The following is a 17,319-nucleotide window of genomic DNA, read 5'->3' on the forward strand; positions in this document are numbered from 1 at the left end:
TTATATTATACGGGGTCGAACGGGGGTGGCTGAAGATGGAAGTCGAGCTTGCTCGGGGGAGTGTACACATATCGACATCGTCCATGCATGACAAAACGCCTGGCTAGCCACGCCGGGAAAAACGACGAGAGATCCGGTCTTCATCCTCTACGAGGATACACCCCCACCGCCCTTCGCATCCACGTATGTATCTTACACGCGTTATACTTCATACCTACCGACTACGACGCCAGCCCCCGAAAGCGAGATGCCGAAAACTCGCGAGAAAACTTTGCGATAATTCTCTGGACGTCTATCCACCCTCAGACCCGCTGTTTTCGCGGTATGTTTTCCCTCTTCCCTCTGTGTTTTTTTTTCGCCCCTTTTTCCCCGTTTCTTCCGTATTTTTCTACCTTTTTGCCAAACAATGGACTCCCACGCGACTAGGGCATTGGCCGGACGTCACGTCATCTCGCGGAATAATAACATTCGTGGGTGTGGGAAAAAAAGAATAAATAAATAAATAAATAAAATAGGAAAGAAAAATTCACGCCGAGATAAGAACTGATCTGAATAATACGGTCGTCTCGTTTTATGCACGCTACCTTCGGATCTACTACACCGTATATGAGGATATCACTGCCTCGTGAATACATATGTGTGTGTGTGTGCGCGTGCGTGTACACGTGAGGGACGCATCTGTGTACATACACATATACGGCCATTAAGTTGATCCTGCTGCACCGACTCGGAGGGTCAGAGATATTTTAATACTCGATCTACCGGGTCCAGAGGTCCAGCATCATCCTAACAGGTGATGAAAGACACACCTGTAAAGGTGAAAGATCACATCTTGCACAGCCAGTTTGCAGTCCGTGTCCAGAATCTCTCCACAGCGACTATTTCGTCGGATACTCCGAACCCCTGCACAACAACATCGACCGATCCCCATTAATCAGGTCAGATTGTCGTAATTGCGTTTTTCAAAATCCGACAAGAGTTTGCAAGCATTTTTTTTTTATACAACGTATCCACGGGAATCTTGTTTCGAAAAGAGAAAAAATTTCGAGGATCCCAAGAGGACTGAGATAGTGCAACACAAAGTTCCGAGCGAGATACGAAAAAAAAAGTTTACAAACTTTTGTCAATTAATTGGTTCACAAGATATCGGTGATGGGATGATTAGAAAATATGAATATATTACGCAGAAATATGAATTTAAATCGGTGTAAGCCGGGTAGGATTTTCAAATTTTCGACCTCTGTTTCCTTGATAAGATTACGACCTTTTGACCGAGTAAAGTTCACCCTGATTTTAGAGAACTTGAATTTTCATATCTCGGGACATTGCGTACTGAATAATTTTGCGACTCTTGTAGAGATTTTTTCATCGCAGATATAATAATCAGAAAAATACAAGGCGTAGTTTACAGTAATTACTTGCGTCACTCGAAAAATAAGCTCGCTCCACCATCGGGAACGGTCGATTGCTTTTGAAATCGTATTAAGAGACAATTTCTGAGAGCTCTGCGCGGTGGATAAAGTTCGGAATATGATATCTTGTATATTTGCAAAAGTAATAACCGTAGGTGGGTACTGGAACGAGGGTGTACTAGGGGGTGGGTGCAGGGTGGATGAAGGGAGGGAGGGAGGGGGGGGGGGAGGGGGGAGGGTAGCCTGGCGACACTCGAATCTCCAGCTGTAAGGGTCCATCTCATAGCAACGCCCACAGTAGCTGAGATCGATACGAGCGCAGTGTTCTGGAAACGTCGAATTTTCTCCCATTTTTCAATTTCCAATAAGTATTAAAAAATTTCACCTCGATTACCGAGACCTTGGGCCGCAACCTCGCGTTCGAATTTTCGAAATACGCTACTCCAAAGACCGGGAATAAATTTTTGAAATTATCATTTGATTCGCACTTTCAGGCTCGACTTCGCTCCACTACTTGACTGGCCTTTGTATCTTGGTCGTACAGTACACGCTCAAAGTTTGTACGATGAAATTACAACACAACTGCGATTTGTAGTCCTGCATGTGTTTCGAAATTTTACGAAACACCGTAAGGCAGAAATTCACGAGTTGCCGTCTAATTTCGCGCCATGATCCTCGAACGGACGCGCAGATTATGCTCCTTGTAATCTGTGCCCGAAGATCGACGGCAAACGAACGCTCTTGGATTCTACTTAAGTATGCGAAGGAAAGAAAAATTAATAATAAAAGAGCCTCGATGGCGTGGCCGAACCTCCCTTTACTAGAATAACTGGGCCAAGATCTACAAGATCTGTTCTGTAATAAGAATTGAAACGGCGGGAACATCGCTAAAGGTTACGGTATTTTTTCGCACTTCAAGATACACGGAGTCGAAAATTTTATTATTTACAATTTTTCCCACAAGTGTTTGTTCTTGTCTTTATTCTATGTAGTCGTCACTTAAACCTCCCAAGCTCTGAAAATATCTGCATTCGGGTATTAGGCATTTTAAGTCTTCCTCTATCCGTTACCAGAATCCCCGTTACTTGCAGAAGTATCACCACGCTGTTTACTGTCGTTCAGCGATCGTTTCAGAAATTAATTATTTACACTAATTTCTGTGAATATCTGAGCACCTTGGTGTGACCTGCGTTACATAAAAGTAGCGGAAAAATCGCCTCGAGAAGTTGCTTCGATACGCAACGCGAAGTCGTCGACAGTAGTAAAAGCATTGCTAGTCAGCCCCTGCTTGACTCGCCTGTCGGGTAAGAAATTCCTGAAAGGTCAGTTCACCTCGCATAGAAAAACCACGCGATTTTAATATTTCTGGTTTAAATTTCCTCCGCCAAGATTTCTCAACCGTTTTCAAATTTACACCGTATAAATTAACAAGAATCAAAGTCGATTAGTGGCAAAAATGGCGAGTACTAGTCACAAGAATCGTACCCTATAATGAATCGAATATATATTAGCGTGCAAATAAATCCAACCTTTCGCCAAGTTGAGATAAAAATTCGGACTTTCTCTCCCGATTCTGTAAGATTCTTTCTTTTATTTTGTAAGCGCTATCCCGTTGAAACCATCTCGTTTGACGATCAAGAGAGAAACAACAACGAAGTGGAAAAACTACCGAGCCAAATGAACGGAAGGCTGCATATACGCGCAAAGGCACTCACTTAGCGAGTCTCCGTGTCTCGGTCACGGGTAAAGACACTACCGACGCCATTAACGATTCGCACTCGAGGCAGCGCGACGCTTCGCGTCGGTTACGAGCCGAAGTACCCGAACGCTAAGTCTTTCGAACGAAGGAGCTGGGCATCTCCTCTGTAGTGCGTAACGCTACGTACACCGGTATAAGGGAAAATGATACCACGTTTCTAGGGACGTATCTAACAATAAGGTACTCGCAAAGTGCATCGGCAAAGCTCAGTCAGGACTCAGAATTCTCAAGTGTAGTTCCATGCAGAAAACAAGTGCCTGCTAACCTTGGTCAGAATTTAAACAAACAGCTTTGCTACTAGTTGTTGCAAATTTCTACACACGAAGGAAATTGGAGATAATTAGATCTTGTGATATTTTTCACGAAATGTTGACCAATTTACATTATTAGTGATAAAAAGATTTTTCCATATTCGAGTGTAGTTTATTACGATCATAAATTATGACTTCGTGCAAGTTTCACGTGTAATTATAGAAGTAAAATTATACGTAAAATAGTGTATGAAATAAATTTTTAAAACGACGAAAGAATATTGCTGATTTTGCAAAGCATAGAATGTGCGTACAGAATTTAACATAAAATAACACGTAATTTTTGTCCGCCGTTCTACCCCTAGTAAGAATTTGTGAATGATTGTGAATTGGATTGTTCGGGTGAATATTATACTAATTTTAAATTTTCTTTCGCTGGTTGAGCCATAAAAATTTTATTCAAATATTTGCAAAATATTACAATGAGTTGTATAAATTTCGTACCTCACGTAAAAATAGCAAAAAATGCAACGATGTTTCCGAAACGCAATATAGAACATAAAATGCACGGTTTTCGGCCACCTTAGTTCGGTATGGGGCCCCATCGATTGATCCATTTTCAATGATATCAATACGATATAAATAAAAACGTGCGGTTACGTATGATACACAATCAGCTATGATAGTTATAAGCATTGGTTTTTGAACAATCAAGTATTGAAAAGTACCGTTCAACATTATCAGTAAAAAACTGTGCTTCCGTAATTAATTTATCAATTATTCAAATCTACAGTACCAGAACCAAGTGTGCAGAACGTTTTACAAGTACAGTGGCAAAGGCACAAACGAGGCCTTCGTTCTATTACCTAGATTTATTGAATCAAAAAAAAAAAAAAAAAAAAAAAAAAACAAAAAAAAAAAAGACGTTTTAACGAAAATGGCAATTCAGGGTTAGCGAGGACGTGAAATATCGCGTATCCTCCTCCGGCGAGTGCAATGAGGATAAATACAACAATAGCCGAGGCTGGAGCGGCACTCGGGTAGCCCTCTTAATTGGGTCCGCCATTTTCGGTGTTTCGGCGGGCGGTTGGGCAGCCCCCGCGCCCTCGCAGAAGGGTTGCATCCCCTTTCCCTTGCCGCCCGCCGCCACTCGGTGGGATCCCTCGTCGCCCGGCGTCCCCGTCTCGCCGCCCCCGCTGCCCCCGCATCAACCGTTCCGTACACCAAGCAAGGCTCGTCCACGTCCCGGACCCTCGAGCCTCGAGGCCTCGTTCGCTCGGCCCGAGTGGCTTTTGTTTTCGCCCCAAAGGATCCGCCATTTTGAATTTATGATCCCCGGACCCGCTCGGACACCAAAAAACTTTGGTCGTTAGCGGAAATTAAGGGACTACCTCGGTTTTCGTACGTACGAGGCGCGTCGTCATCGCCCGTAATAAGAGAAGAAATGGAGGGGGAGGGGGGGCATGGACGACCCTTTGAAATTTAAGACCCAACCGAACCTCCTGACACGTGTGATAATTACAGTACGAAAATACTGCGGGCCGCGGATGCCATGGATTGGCTAATTCTCTGGCCAAGGATCAAATTTTGTCAAATGCATTGATCATGTTGTTTCCAAGTATACAGCAGTGAGTCTGAACTAATTTCCATTAATTCTTCAAAATTCGTGATATGTACAGAAAAATGTTTTTACCTTTTACCTCTAAGACTAAGTAAATATAATATTTGGAAGATGAAGATGCTATTTTTGAATTTTAGCCAAATTTGAGATTTTCCAGCTCGATGGCTCAAAGCATTTGCACCTTTGCTCTTTTTTAACGGGCTTTTGTGATTCGAGAAAAAAGCAGATTTCGGAAATAGATTGCCGTGATGAACAGGAAAATAGATCTATTTGAAATAGAAGATCGTGTCTGCAGTTCTTTCGAAAGAAAAATTTTAAGTAGTTTGATAATTAACCTCAAGTTGCGAATAAGAAATGGACAATTGATCGTAATGTGATAATTCCAGGGATAGTATAAGGGAAAATTAGTTAAATATGCAAGGGCGCAAATAAATTAAGCCCCCACCTCTCATGATAAATGTATACACGATAACGCACGAGGCATAATGGTGTGAAAATACCTACGCGGTGTTATTATCGCAACGATTATTATATTTATAATTAAGACGTCGTAATTAACGTGCGATAATCGTTGTGGTCGTTATCATTCCGGGCACGTAATTCGGTGAGAAATCGTCGCCGTGGATATTCCGATAACTCGATTCACTGTCTAATAGTTTAGTACAAATCGAATGTCCGCCGGTCGGGGGCGAGCGAATGCAGGGTTCTGCAGTCGGCGGAGATGTCGACTTAAAACAATTGCACGAAGGCGTTCCGCAATATCCCGACGTTCCTAATTCGGTTACGGAACTAGAGTGTACCTGGGCTCTCTTCCCTCACATCCCTCCTCCATACCGGAGCCTCGAAACGTGCTGAGAAATACGGCGATAATCGATATGGATTTCCAGTTCAAACATGCGAAACACATTAACTTGGTAGAGGTAGCGATTTATTGACGGTTGATTAACGCCTCGAAAAAATTCACAATTTTCTCTTCGATGATGTGATTCAGCGATGATTTGTGAATTAGTCACAACAGAGGTAACGGGATGACACCCTTGCTTCGCTAAGGGATGATTTACCCGTAAACTATGATAGGTCGCGGTTTCCGGTAAACTTTGGTTCACGTTTAAACCTGGATTCTGAATCTGTTTCGTTAAAATTATAGAAGTATAATCGCAGAATACTTTACGTGCAGTGGAGAATTTGGGAAATAGAATCGAAAGTTCTTAAATTCAATTGAATATAGAGAAGTTTCATGGATTCTTTAAATTTCATATTTTAGCAGCTTAGGGAAAAATAATTCAGTAGTTTATTTTCGATTTTACATTCGAAACAATGTTGAATCAATTTATCAGCAGGTTTCAAATGATACTGTGGAACAAACTTTCGTTACTCACAGACGATGAAACTTGACCGGGGAAAAAATTTAATTTTTCTTTAGAAAATCTGCAATTACAGTAAAATGGTTCGTTGTTGTAACTAAAAGGATGTCGACTTTCGATAGAAAATAGAACAGTTTGATAAAAATCAATTTTGAACATAAAGCTTAATTGTGTGACATAAATTACACGAGGCTTGTAAAAAAATTGTATTTTCTTTCCTGCCGAAGTTATGACGGAACCGGTATCGACGTTTGATTTTTGCAATCAGCCTCGAAACTGAAACTTGAAATTAAAATTGAATTTAGCGGTCATACAAGTCGTGCAACGCGATGAAACAACGTTTTCAGAAAAGACGCACGTATCAGGAGTGAGACTAGCTTCTCGATATATAAATGTTTGAATATTCATCGGACAAGTTTCGAGATGATCATTTCGCGATTAAAAACTTGCAGAGATCTCAACCACTCGTGTAATAACGATCAATCAAACAATTAGCATGAAACTTTGCCGTGAAAAGTTGCCGCGGAGCCGTCGCTCCTCTCAGATTAAAAGATTTTCATATTATTCAAGTAAAAAAAGAGCGACTCAAATACTTCCCTCGATCTCGCCCGGCGGTAATTTTATTCAGACTGTCCCGTTCTCCCCTACCCTTATACTTCGGGCATCGTACCCTCAGTGCCAGAATCGTTCCGGCCCTGCAAAAATGGGCCAGCCCACCAGTTTTGTCCACCCCTCGAAGCCGGTGCGGTTTCCCAAGCGTAGCAATTAAGCCCAGGGGCGAACTTCTGACTCAACACTCACCGGATATTTTGTCCTGCATTACCGACCCTGCGCACAACCAACCCTTAACGAGGCTTCGAACCCCTGGCAGATGTCACGGAAACCGTTTGTACCGACCCGGGTGAAACTACTCCGAGGGCGGTAAATGCGAGGCCTGATTACACTGGCCGTGCGTCTGTCGACTCATACCCAAGCGACGCCGACGGTTCCGGCACTGAATATTTATATCTAATTCATACCCGCGGACAGCTGGAAAACGCTTTTCTTTTGGTAAGTTATTCCTTCAGCATCTTATCGCGCTTTAACGCGAGAGAGAAATTTTCGCTATAACTTAGAAGATATTACAAGTGAAATTAAGGTCAATGTAACTTCCGGTTTAATTTGTTTCTTTTCTTTTTTTTTCACCGCTTCGTTCATCGCGAGCCCTTTGCAAATTTATCTTGGGTGACCGAGTAATGTCAAAAGGAACACAGTACGATTCCAGGATCGCGTCCAAGAGCATTTTAGTTTTTCCTTTACGCTTCTCTCTTTTTCTTTATTTATTTTTTTCTTCTCTTCCACCGTCGGAGGGAAAGCGCTTGAGTCGTGAATGGCCTGACATATCGCTGCCGTGCCTGTACCTGACACTTGGGATTTTTCCATTAAATTTTCCAGACCCGGAATCTATCACTGTTACAGTCCTAGCGGTCGTGGAGCGTGTAAGTGATATCCATTACAATTATTCTCAAGCTTTCAAAGCCCGGCAAAAGGAGAAGCAGAGCAAGGCAGTGCGCAGGGAAATGATTTGAGAAGGGATAAAAAAGAAAGAAGAAGCACGAGAAAATTTTTCAAAGGAGCGAAATCCGCGGGCGCAAGAATTCATTCGCGACATGTCGCTCAGCGATGGGGTTGAAAATTCGTACCGACTTTTGGCGATGCGCGTGATAATTTTAAGGTCAAAGTCAAACGTGCAACACGTATTAAGGCACCGATGAAACCTCGCGCAAATTGAATACGGACTTGAAAAAAGTCGAACCTCGTATTCAGAGTATGCAGAAGTTCTTAAAGTGCTATATAGCCCGGTTCGTAAGTCTTGTGCCAATATGGAGTCACCGTCTTGAAGTAAATGTAGATTTCAAAACCACATTCAAACAAGAACTGTCCAAATACAGATGCGGAGCTGCGGGGAATATTTGCCGTGACTCTGTAACTGCAAGGATATTTTCTTTTTTTTTTTATGGTTCCTTTGTTCCTCGCCTGCAAATCACCGATGATCTTGAACACGTCTCGTTGAAATCTTTCACACAACTTTGCTCCGGATCTTGTTCGCTTGGCAAATAGAATTTTCCTCAAACTAATTTCACGTGCAGATGTTCGAGATCTGTGAACGTAGCTGATTGTGACTCGATTTGTTCCTTTCCATTAACCGACAGCCGCATTAAATCATTTATTAGTTTACTCGGTTGCCGTGCAGAGTAAAGAAAAGGAGAAGAACGAACAGTTAATTTGCAAGGTTAACGAACAGCCGTCATTTCGATCGTCCGTGATGCCTAGAACAAGTAACTTTTCAGCATTCGTTGTACGTTCTTTACGCTAGGCAAGTCTTCCATTTCCATTACGGCAGAATAAATTTATGATGAAATTGTTACAGCAAGTTAAAATGAAAATCTTCACGGCGCGTAGAATATATGCGAGGGTCGAAAGTTTGAACTCGAAGAAGGCGTTTTGTCATTTTGGCGTGCTCGGCGGGCACAGGGCGTATTAACGGAATTTAGATGCCTCGTGTTTTTTGTAACACGGTCGGGCGATTCGGCCGGGTCCGTAGAGCCGTCGGACTTCGGCTAAAACCCAGCCTAATCGCAACCCTAATCCCGAGACTCGCAGGCGCCGGGCTGCTGATTCATTTTTCAAAGAAACCGCGAGAAAATGCAAATGCGGAGGGCATCTGGCAACAATGGCCAAGGTCTCACCCCCCCATTTTAAGGGTTGGTTTTCGCCTCGGCCCGAGGGAGGCTGCCGGGTAGGTGTGGGGCTTGCCGGCCATGCAAAGCAGCCTGGCCTTCCCCGCCGCGACGCCCCCCGTCGGTATCCCCGACGGAAACCTCGACACCGACCCCAACCCCAACCCCTGATAAGGGTGGACACCAGCGATCGATTAGAGGCCACCCCCACCAGCATCTACACCGAGCTTTCGCTACATTCTAACTCAAAACGCCGTCCGCGTTACGGTCATCACCCAGAAACGGTAATATTGATTATCTGCATATTTGCAATCACTTTTTGCGGGTCCAATTCGCATTTGTCTCGCAAACAGTGCTGGGAGTACCTGAATGATTTACGGTAGACGCAATTTTACGCTTCTCGAACATGATCGCGAATTCGTTGTAGGAAAAAAAATTACGTACACGTTGTTTCATTTGATGTTTATTTTAAATCGCTTTTTTCAACGTGTTATATTCGACGATTCTCTGGTATTTCCGAGCCCTTGCTCTTTGTTACGTATTCGGTAGGACGAGGCGTCAGAAATAGCGAACTATTTCAAATCTCTAATTCAATCGGCTTCGAGTTAGCCGTAGTAAGCGAGGGATCAATTATCGGCGAGAGCGAATAATGTGTTTATTTTTATACCGAGTTGCAGCCCTGGCGATGTATACCTACCATAGATTGAAAAGATCAGCCGAGAAATTGGAAATAAATCTAAAGCCTTTAAAAAAAATTGGCAATAAATTCTGAAGTTAGTCCGGTCCAGTGGGCATTCCCACTTCCCCCTTGCCCTTAAATTTTAAAATTCCCTAATTCCGTGGAAAAAGGGGGAATAACACGGAGTGCGCTGCAGCAAGCGAGCGGAGGAGAGAGAGAGAGAGAGAGAGAGAGAGAGAGAGAGAGAGAGGGGGAGAGAGAAAGATATATAAATGGAGAAAAGGGAATAACTGAAAGAAAGGGAAGAAAGGGTCGGTCCAACGACCGTACTGGGAGTACTGCTCGTCGGCTATGCAATCGATATAAAATTCGGTGATGTCACCCTTTACGTGTTTTCGAATCTTCAATTTTTCCCTACTCCGCGGGCTAAAACCCGCCAAAGATAATAAACCGGATGATTCGAAAAGGAAACGTTAAACGAATAAATTCACTCCGAAATAGAAATAAACAGATGCAGTGGCTAGCCATTAATTGATTCGAAGGGTAATTCCCGGAGCGATATAGGTACACGACGGCAGACCATAAACATAATAAATTTGTAGTACCGGTGTAAAATTCGTACAGGGTAGTCCGACGGTGTAAAAGGGAGAATGAAAAAAGCTGAGGAAAAAATTTTTCACAATGGCCTGTCGCGCTCCAAAACCCAAAACAGTTCGGGAAAATGTCATTTATTTTATTATTTATTTTCGTTTCCGGGCACCCCGCACGTATACGCGAGAGCGATTGGCAATGTGAAATGTAGGGAATGACACGGCTTCGAAAGGGACGATCTCTCCTAGCTCCGAGCTTGGGATATCCCTGCAGGAGCAGTAGCCTAATGCATTGTCGAGTCGAGTGCGGATTTTTAACCCTTAAAATTTAGCGAAGGGTGTCGCGACCGAGAGAGAGAGAGCGAGAGAAAAAAAATGGGGTTCAAAAGAGGGATTACATCGGGGATTTTGGTTTTCGCGTTTCATGTGCAGAGCCAAAGCCGATTTCCGATTTTCACTTTCAGCCTTGCACTCAGGAATCAGCCGTACTCGCTACACGTCTTTGTCCGCGGGTAAATTGGCCCGTTTTCCCCGAAGACTGGCCAGTTTCCACCTTGTAAATGCATTAAACACGTGTCAGGGAAAAGCTGGCGCCAGTCGTTGCGAATCAATTCGCCAGGACCTCGAGTAATTCCGTATTGAAACCGTTCCGATGGATTCTCTCGCTAATAACTCAAGTCAGCCACCTTCCGTTCATTAATCAAAATCGCACGGTTATTGTCTTCGGTTCGTCGTCTATTTGCCGAGCTCAGCGCTATTTACTAGATACTTGAGAATTCTAATTACACGCGGCGAATACGCGCGTCACCTTGCGACCAATTCATTCGCGTGTGCAAATAAATGTTCGCAACATAATCTATTCGCGAATCAGCTGTCGAACGTCGCGTTTTGGAGTAAATTTTTGAACACCTCCAATTTTTCCCCCACACAGATATTATCGTCGAGTAGAAATTCGCTATTTTCAAAGAAACGATGAGAAATAAATAACCGGAAATCAGGCAGAATTATCCCCGGAATTCTAATATCGAAAAAATATGACAAATTTTTAATATCAAATTCCCGAGGCTTCGTCTTCATTGCCTTCGCTTTTCTGCTTTTCGTACATTTTCCACCAAAAATTCCAACGAACCACGAAGTTTTATTTCTTTCCAAGCGCACGACTTTTCAGCCTCGCTTAGTTCCGCGTATAAGTATGTGTAACATATAGCATTCCTGCGGTGAGACTGTTTTTTCTTCTCCTCATTTTTCGTCATATTAACTCGAGCCATCGACCAAACTCCCGATACCGCATATTCAGTTTCCGCGGTGTTTCCGAGGATCTTCTCAGCACCCGCAAGTTCGTTGTGTATTTTTTATTCGATATTAACGTGTAAGCACGTTTCATTTTTTCAGATTCCGTGAGCTCCGAGTCCCCCGTATGCGCAAAGTCGGCTATGGCCTGCAGACCCCAGCCTTTGAATTTTGAAAAGTCACGTTCTATGGGTGTGTTTGTTTGGACAACGGTTTTTTTTCCGCCGTGGGAAACGGGCCCAATACTTCGGAAGAGACGGTATCGATCAAAAATATATTAGTCCCCAATATGACAGTGCAGAGTGCTTTTCTCTCTCTCTCTCTCTCTCTCTCTCTCTTTTTCTGCAGAGGGTAGAAAACTTTTTCGGATCCCAAACGGAAACACAAAAGAGGCATACCTGCCGGGGGAAAAGGGTTTTGCTACCTGTAAAAAAACGGGGCAACTAAATTAATGATTTAGTGTCAGTTCCGATTCGGGGTTCCGTTTTTTCTCTCTCTCTCTCTCTCTCCGTCTACCTCTCTCTTTTTGTGCGAGCTTCAGAACACACTCGCGTCTTTTGGAGTACCGCGAATCTCTACCGTAACGTTTCTTAGATCAGCGTTATAGATTCTGAAAATCTGCAGCCGTTCAAAGAACGTCCGACGATGAAACTGACAAATAAAAAGAATCTTTTTGAACCAGTGACCTGACGCCGTAAGATATATTAGGCGCGTTCATCCGTTTTTGCGATTCGTTCACGCTTAAAAAATTCTAGATTTACAAACGTCTGGTATTTTCACCCCTTCTTTCCAGCTCTTTCTCTTTTTCGACGAAATATTTCGCGAATGAACAAACTTGCGCTGTTTATATTCCCTTCCTTCTCTCATCTCCTCCTTTTTTTTCATCGCCTAGCTCGCCCGTCAACCGCGCAAGATACGATACTTTTTCGCAGTTTGAGAACACAACGCGTTTCGCCCCTGCCCTCTGCTCCCCTCGCATGCATATACGCGAACCGTTGCGTTCCGAAGAAGAGAAGAAAGGAGGAGTAAAAAACAAGTAAATAAAAATAAAAAAAAAAAAATGACGAAGCGAAAAAGGAAAAAAAAATGGCAGCGAAATATTACACGGGCAAGATGTAATTGAAAATTATTGCCGAAAAACGCGTTCGATCGGAAACTAGACCAAGGAAAGGGTTAAAATACCAGGTACGCGAAACCTTTCGACCCTTCCGCATTGAATATATCGTACGGATGTTACCGGGGGTTGTAAGCACGTACATAGATGTGTAGGGGATGCGTTATAATATCACCGAAACGTGCTGAACCTCAACATGATGCTAAGGGCGGATGAAAATGGCGCGTGATTCCGTTCACGCGATTGTTTTCGAGCGAGAACGAGAAAGGAAGAGAGCATAAAGTAAACGGGAAACAATTGAAAAAAAAAATAAATAAGTAAGTAAACAAATAAACGAAATAAATGTTACATTCGTCGGTTTTTTGAATTCGAATTTAAATTCTGCATCCCCGCGACTCCCTCGAGACACCGGAAACTCAACCCCTGGTCACTTCAAATGCAGTTTTCAGTTTCGCGTGTCTCTCCGTGCTGTAACCTTCAATTTTTGAACGCTTCGTAATTCCCGGGAGACGCCGGGTTCGGGATAGCGAGGGAGGACCGTCCGCCATCTAATACGTATGTAAGAAAATCCCATCGAAGTTGCACAACGTTTCGCGACGTGCTGCTGGAAAGTTTTCAACTTTCCACTCCTTGTTTCGGCTCGGTTATTATGCCGTCTTCGGGGGCTAGAACCACCCGGTTTTTGACCCGGAGAAAAAGGTCCAAGTACCAAGGTGACCCCTCGCCAACCCTAGAGGACCTCGAAGGACCCCGAAGCCCCAAAGAAGGCCTTTATAACGACGTGAAAAACCAGCTTTGACGCGGCTTGACCACGTGCCGGCCTCACCTCGCCTCCCATTTCCGGTTCAAGTTTCTCGTCAAGACGCCCTTGTTAATCGGCAGCAATTCTTGTAACACCGAAACGAAAGTCTTGTTATATTTTTAGTCGAGAGTAGACGCGGAATTGCGTTAGGCGAACATATTATACTCGGAATTCGATGCGTACAGTGTAGGTACGTGACAACGGGAATCCTCTCTCTCCGTTCTATACCATACGGACGGCATATAAATACGTAGGTATATTTTCGAAGAAGTTTTTCTAAAGGATACGGAATTCGCGCATAAAGGACGACTCGAATCGGGGAGCACAAAACACCACTTAGGTCGAGCTCACGCAGCGCAAACATGCTAATGGACGCTATACTATCGTTGCGGGGTCCGTCTTCGGAAGGATTTCTTTGCCAGAGCTACTTCAGCTTCCTGCAACCCCGTTTTTTCGCGTATCGAAGCCTCGGGAGTGACAACCGGAAAGTGTATATTGCCCTTTTGCCGAATACGTCATACGCACGAATTTAGGGACGATGAAAAAGGTGGCGAGATTAATTGGCGTGTTATTTTCGCTTCGCGATACGCATTCGGATCGTGGGTAGAATCGGCAAAAGCTAGTCGATAAACCGGAAAGTGGAACGGCCTCTCGGAAGTAGGATAATCGGATCGAAGTCAGAATCGGACAGTTTTGTCTTATCGAGAGGTGTAATATAAGGAAATCATTTAGGCAGGCGAGAAATGTGCCGCAGGCTTGGCCGGAAATAACGATTCAAGATAAGGGATGAAAGCCTGCACGGATTCGCACCTATCGGTAGACGCATCAAATCATGTTAAGATCATTTCATCGCGCCTTTCCTGCCCCGAGGTTTCCTCTTTTTACACTCTTCCACGTCTTCTTCCCCCCCCCCCCCCCCCCCCCCCCCCCCTTTCTTCCTTCCTTATGACCCTCATCAGAAGCAGCAGCAGCAGCAGGGTTAGTGTATGACTGTAGATAATGCCCCTGGTCTATCGACTGTCGAGGGTCTATATAGAAAAATTGTGCCGCCTCATCGAGGCCGAGGAAGAATTCTTCACATTGTAAAAATAGAAGGAGAAGGAACGAAAGGAGGCTGCGTGGGGTGGAAGAAAAAACAGACACGAACCCTTCCGATTATTAACAACAAATTTTGCCCCGTAATGATATCGGTCGCTCGGTGTTTCCTCGGGGGATGAAAAACGCCATTTTGTTCGGAACCCTTCGGCCTACCTCCCCCGTTATACCGTATTGATAAAAAAAATACAGCCACCCCATTGGTCCGCTGGACAGAGGGGGGCGACCCCTTGCTGACCAAGCGAGACGCAATCCCTATAAATACACGTATCGCGGAACGCGTTGCGCGAACGAATGCTGCATATTTGAATTATTATCACATAAATAACCTGCCGATCTACGTAGATTTTCATCAATTACGAAGTTCCAATTCCAGTATTAATTTTTTTTTAATGAAAATATATAACAACGCGACACCATTCACATCGTAACATTTTTTGAGAAACCTTCCGCGTCTCTATCGCGTGAGTGAAACTAGTCGGTGGACGAATACTGTGCACTTTTCGCATTTGTATAGATTTGAAAGTATCAGAGTAAATTAGTTTTAACCCACTCTCACCACGATCATTTTAATAAATAGTAGTACTAACCTGTGATTTCAGAGTTCGACACCTCCTCGTTGATGCAAAAGAACTTCCCTCAAGAATTGTCAGAATTAAAATCTCGTTATCACCGAGTGCGGAAGAAACAAGGTACTATTTATACCTCCGTTTATTTTTTTAATAAAAATTCTCCAACTTATGTGAGATTCATCGGATGAATTAAAATCAAGGTACTATAACAGATCGTCAACTCGAACGTGGAATGATTTACTCGGTAACAAATGAGCACCGAACAGGCTGGCACTTGTGATCGCGATCGGGTCTCTTGAGATCGAAATCTTGACATTTCTTTGGAGCGGTGTAATGAAGAACGAAATGATCTTCTCGGCAGTGAGTTCAGACAGGGACTGACTGAACGACGACGGTAGAAGAGATCTCTCGTGAGAGGTGTGAGAGGTCCCAAACGGGGTGAATAGGCCCAAAAATCTTACCTGAGGCAACCGCGACCTATTGGTGGGGGTCAGGTATGAAAAGGTTTTTACATAACCCTCATTATGCAATGCCGCAGGAGGGCAGAATGAAAGATGTAGGAAAGCTCGACTGCTGCTCCACCTTTCCTGCATTGCACACCGTGCAAAACGGTACAGTCTCAACGTTCCCATACCTGCCCGCCATGTGTAATTGTTCGAGTTCCGCTACCTGAGATGCAAATACACACTGTATCGTACGGCCGTGTGTATGAATGTGCCGTGGATACGAAAACGGCGCAGCTACAACATGACATATCAGCATCGCTTCGCCCGTTGCAGGAAAAATTAATTTAATTTATTTCTACCCCGCTGGGAAAGGAAGGTGGATGGATGGATGGTTGGATGGAAGCGTTCATGACGTCGACGCCATCTCCCCAACGAGCCAAAGGGTTGGACCAGATGACGCCATTTCCAATTTCCTGAATGAAAAGCGGAACCAATTCACACTTTCAACACCTGGCTCCCCCCCTTCCTCCTTCTCGACGTATAACTGTTCTTTAATTAACTATTTCAACGGACTAATTGGCTTGAGAGAAATGACTCTCACCGGCATGTGAAACTACTGCAGGCCTGGTGGACGCCTGTTACATATTCGACGTCGTTTGTAGCTCGACGAGTGAGTACCTACTTTTGTTCTAAGCTCTGCTCTCTTTTTTGTATAAGAACTCTGAAGAATGTTGTTTTACTTGTTGCGTGATTTACGACTGGCAGAAAAAAAAAATAATACAAAACGAATAAAAAACAGTGAAAAGTTAGAAATTTGCGAGATGAGAGAAAATCCCCGGTGTGTTCGTCGCCGGTGCTGTGCCGAGAGGCGCGTTGATGGGGAGTCGCGCACCTGATACCCTTAAATTTTTCCCCAAATCGCGTCAAATCGGTTTTAGCGTACCTGCTGAGTTTCCGGGTGTAGCTGCAGTGTCAACCTGCTTTCGCCCGATGAAGTCGAAATGTTTGATCCACCCCATGGGGTGGATTACGCGCTTTTGACAAAAAAAAAAAGTAGAGAAAAAAAACGACTACACAACGTGTCGAGCTCACAATAACTCTGGGGTAGTTTTGGGTGAAAAAACGTGAAAACCGACACCAAAATAAAAGGACGAAACTACGGGTGCGCGGGTTACATGCACAGAAATTGCCTGCGGCAAAAAGCGCATGTAATATACAGCAAATAACGATATCTGATTCACCCTTTGCACTTGTTCGAGTATCGTACCTATTATTAAGGTTTCTTTACCTCTCACCCCCCCCACCTTTCATTTCACGCGATCATATCAACCGTTGAAATCTCGTTCTCCTATCAACTCTGGCATCCGACCTTTCGTTGCGGCCTCTCAAGGACGCCGGGACACTCAGTGTAATTAGTCCATATATACGCACACGACGCCCAGACTAGACGGGCAGACACGCATACAGGTGTGTAAAGTAGAGCACGCAACTGTGTAGTATTTCTCTAAGAGTTTAGAGGCACGGATAATTGGGTACCTGTGGGATCCGCGAACTCGACCCGAAGTCAACGCGTGTTGTTTTTAGCTCCCACACCATCCGCCATC

General features: G+C 44.0%; 1 long non-coding RNA gene across 1 annotated transcript in view; it reads left to right on the forward strand.

The window, feature by feature from the left end:
* The window catches only part of LOC124221390 (uncharacterized), a 37,690-nt gene continuing 20,371 nt past the window's right edge, over positions 1-17,319 (forward strand). Inside the window, exon 1 of the long non-coding RNA XR_011177428.1 lies at positions 1-183. This is a non-coding gene — a long non-coding RNA (uncharacterized lncRNA). The remainder of the gene's footprint in view (positions 184-17,319) is intronic.

The sequence above is a fragment of the Neodiprion pinetum genome, chromosome 6 (genome assembly GCF_021155775.2).
Source record: "Neodiprion pinetum isolate iyNeoPine1 chromosome 6, iyNeoPine1.2, whole genome shotgun sequence".
NCBI lineage: Eukaryota > Metazoa > Arthropoda > Insecta > Hymenoptera > Diprionidae > Neodiprion > Neodiprion pinetum.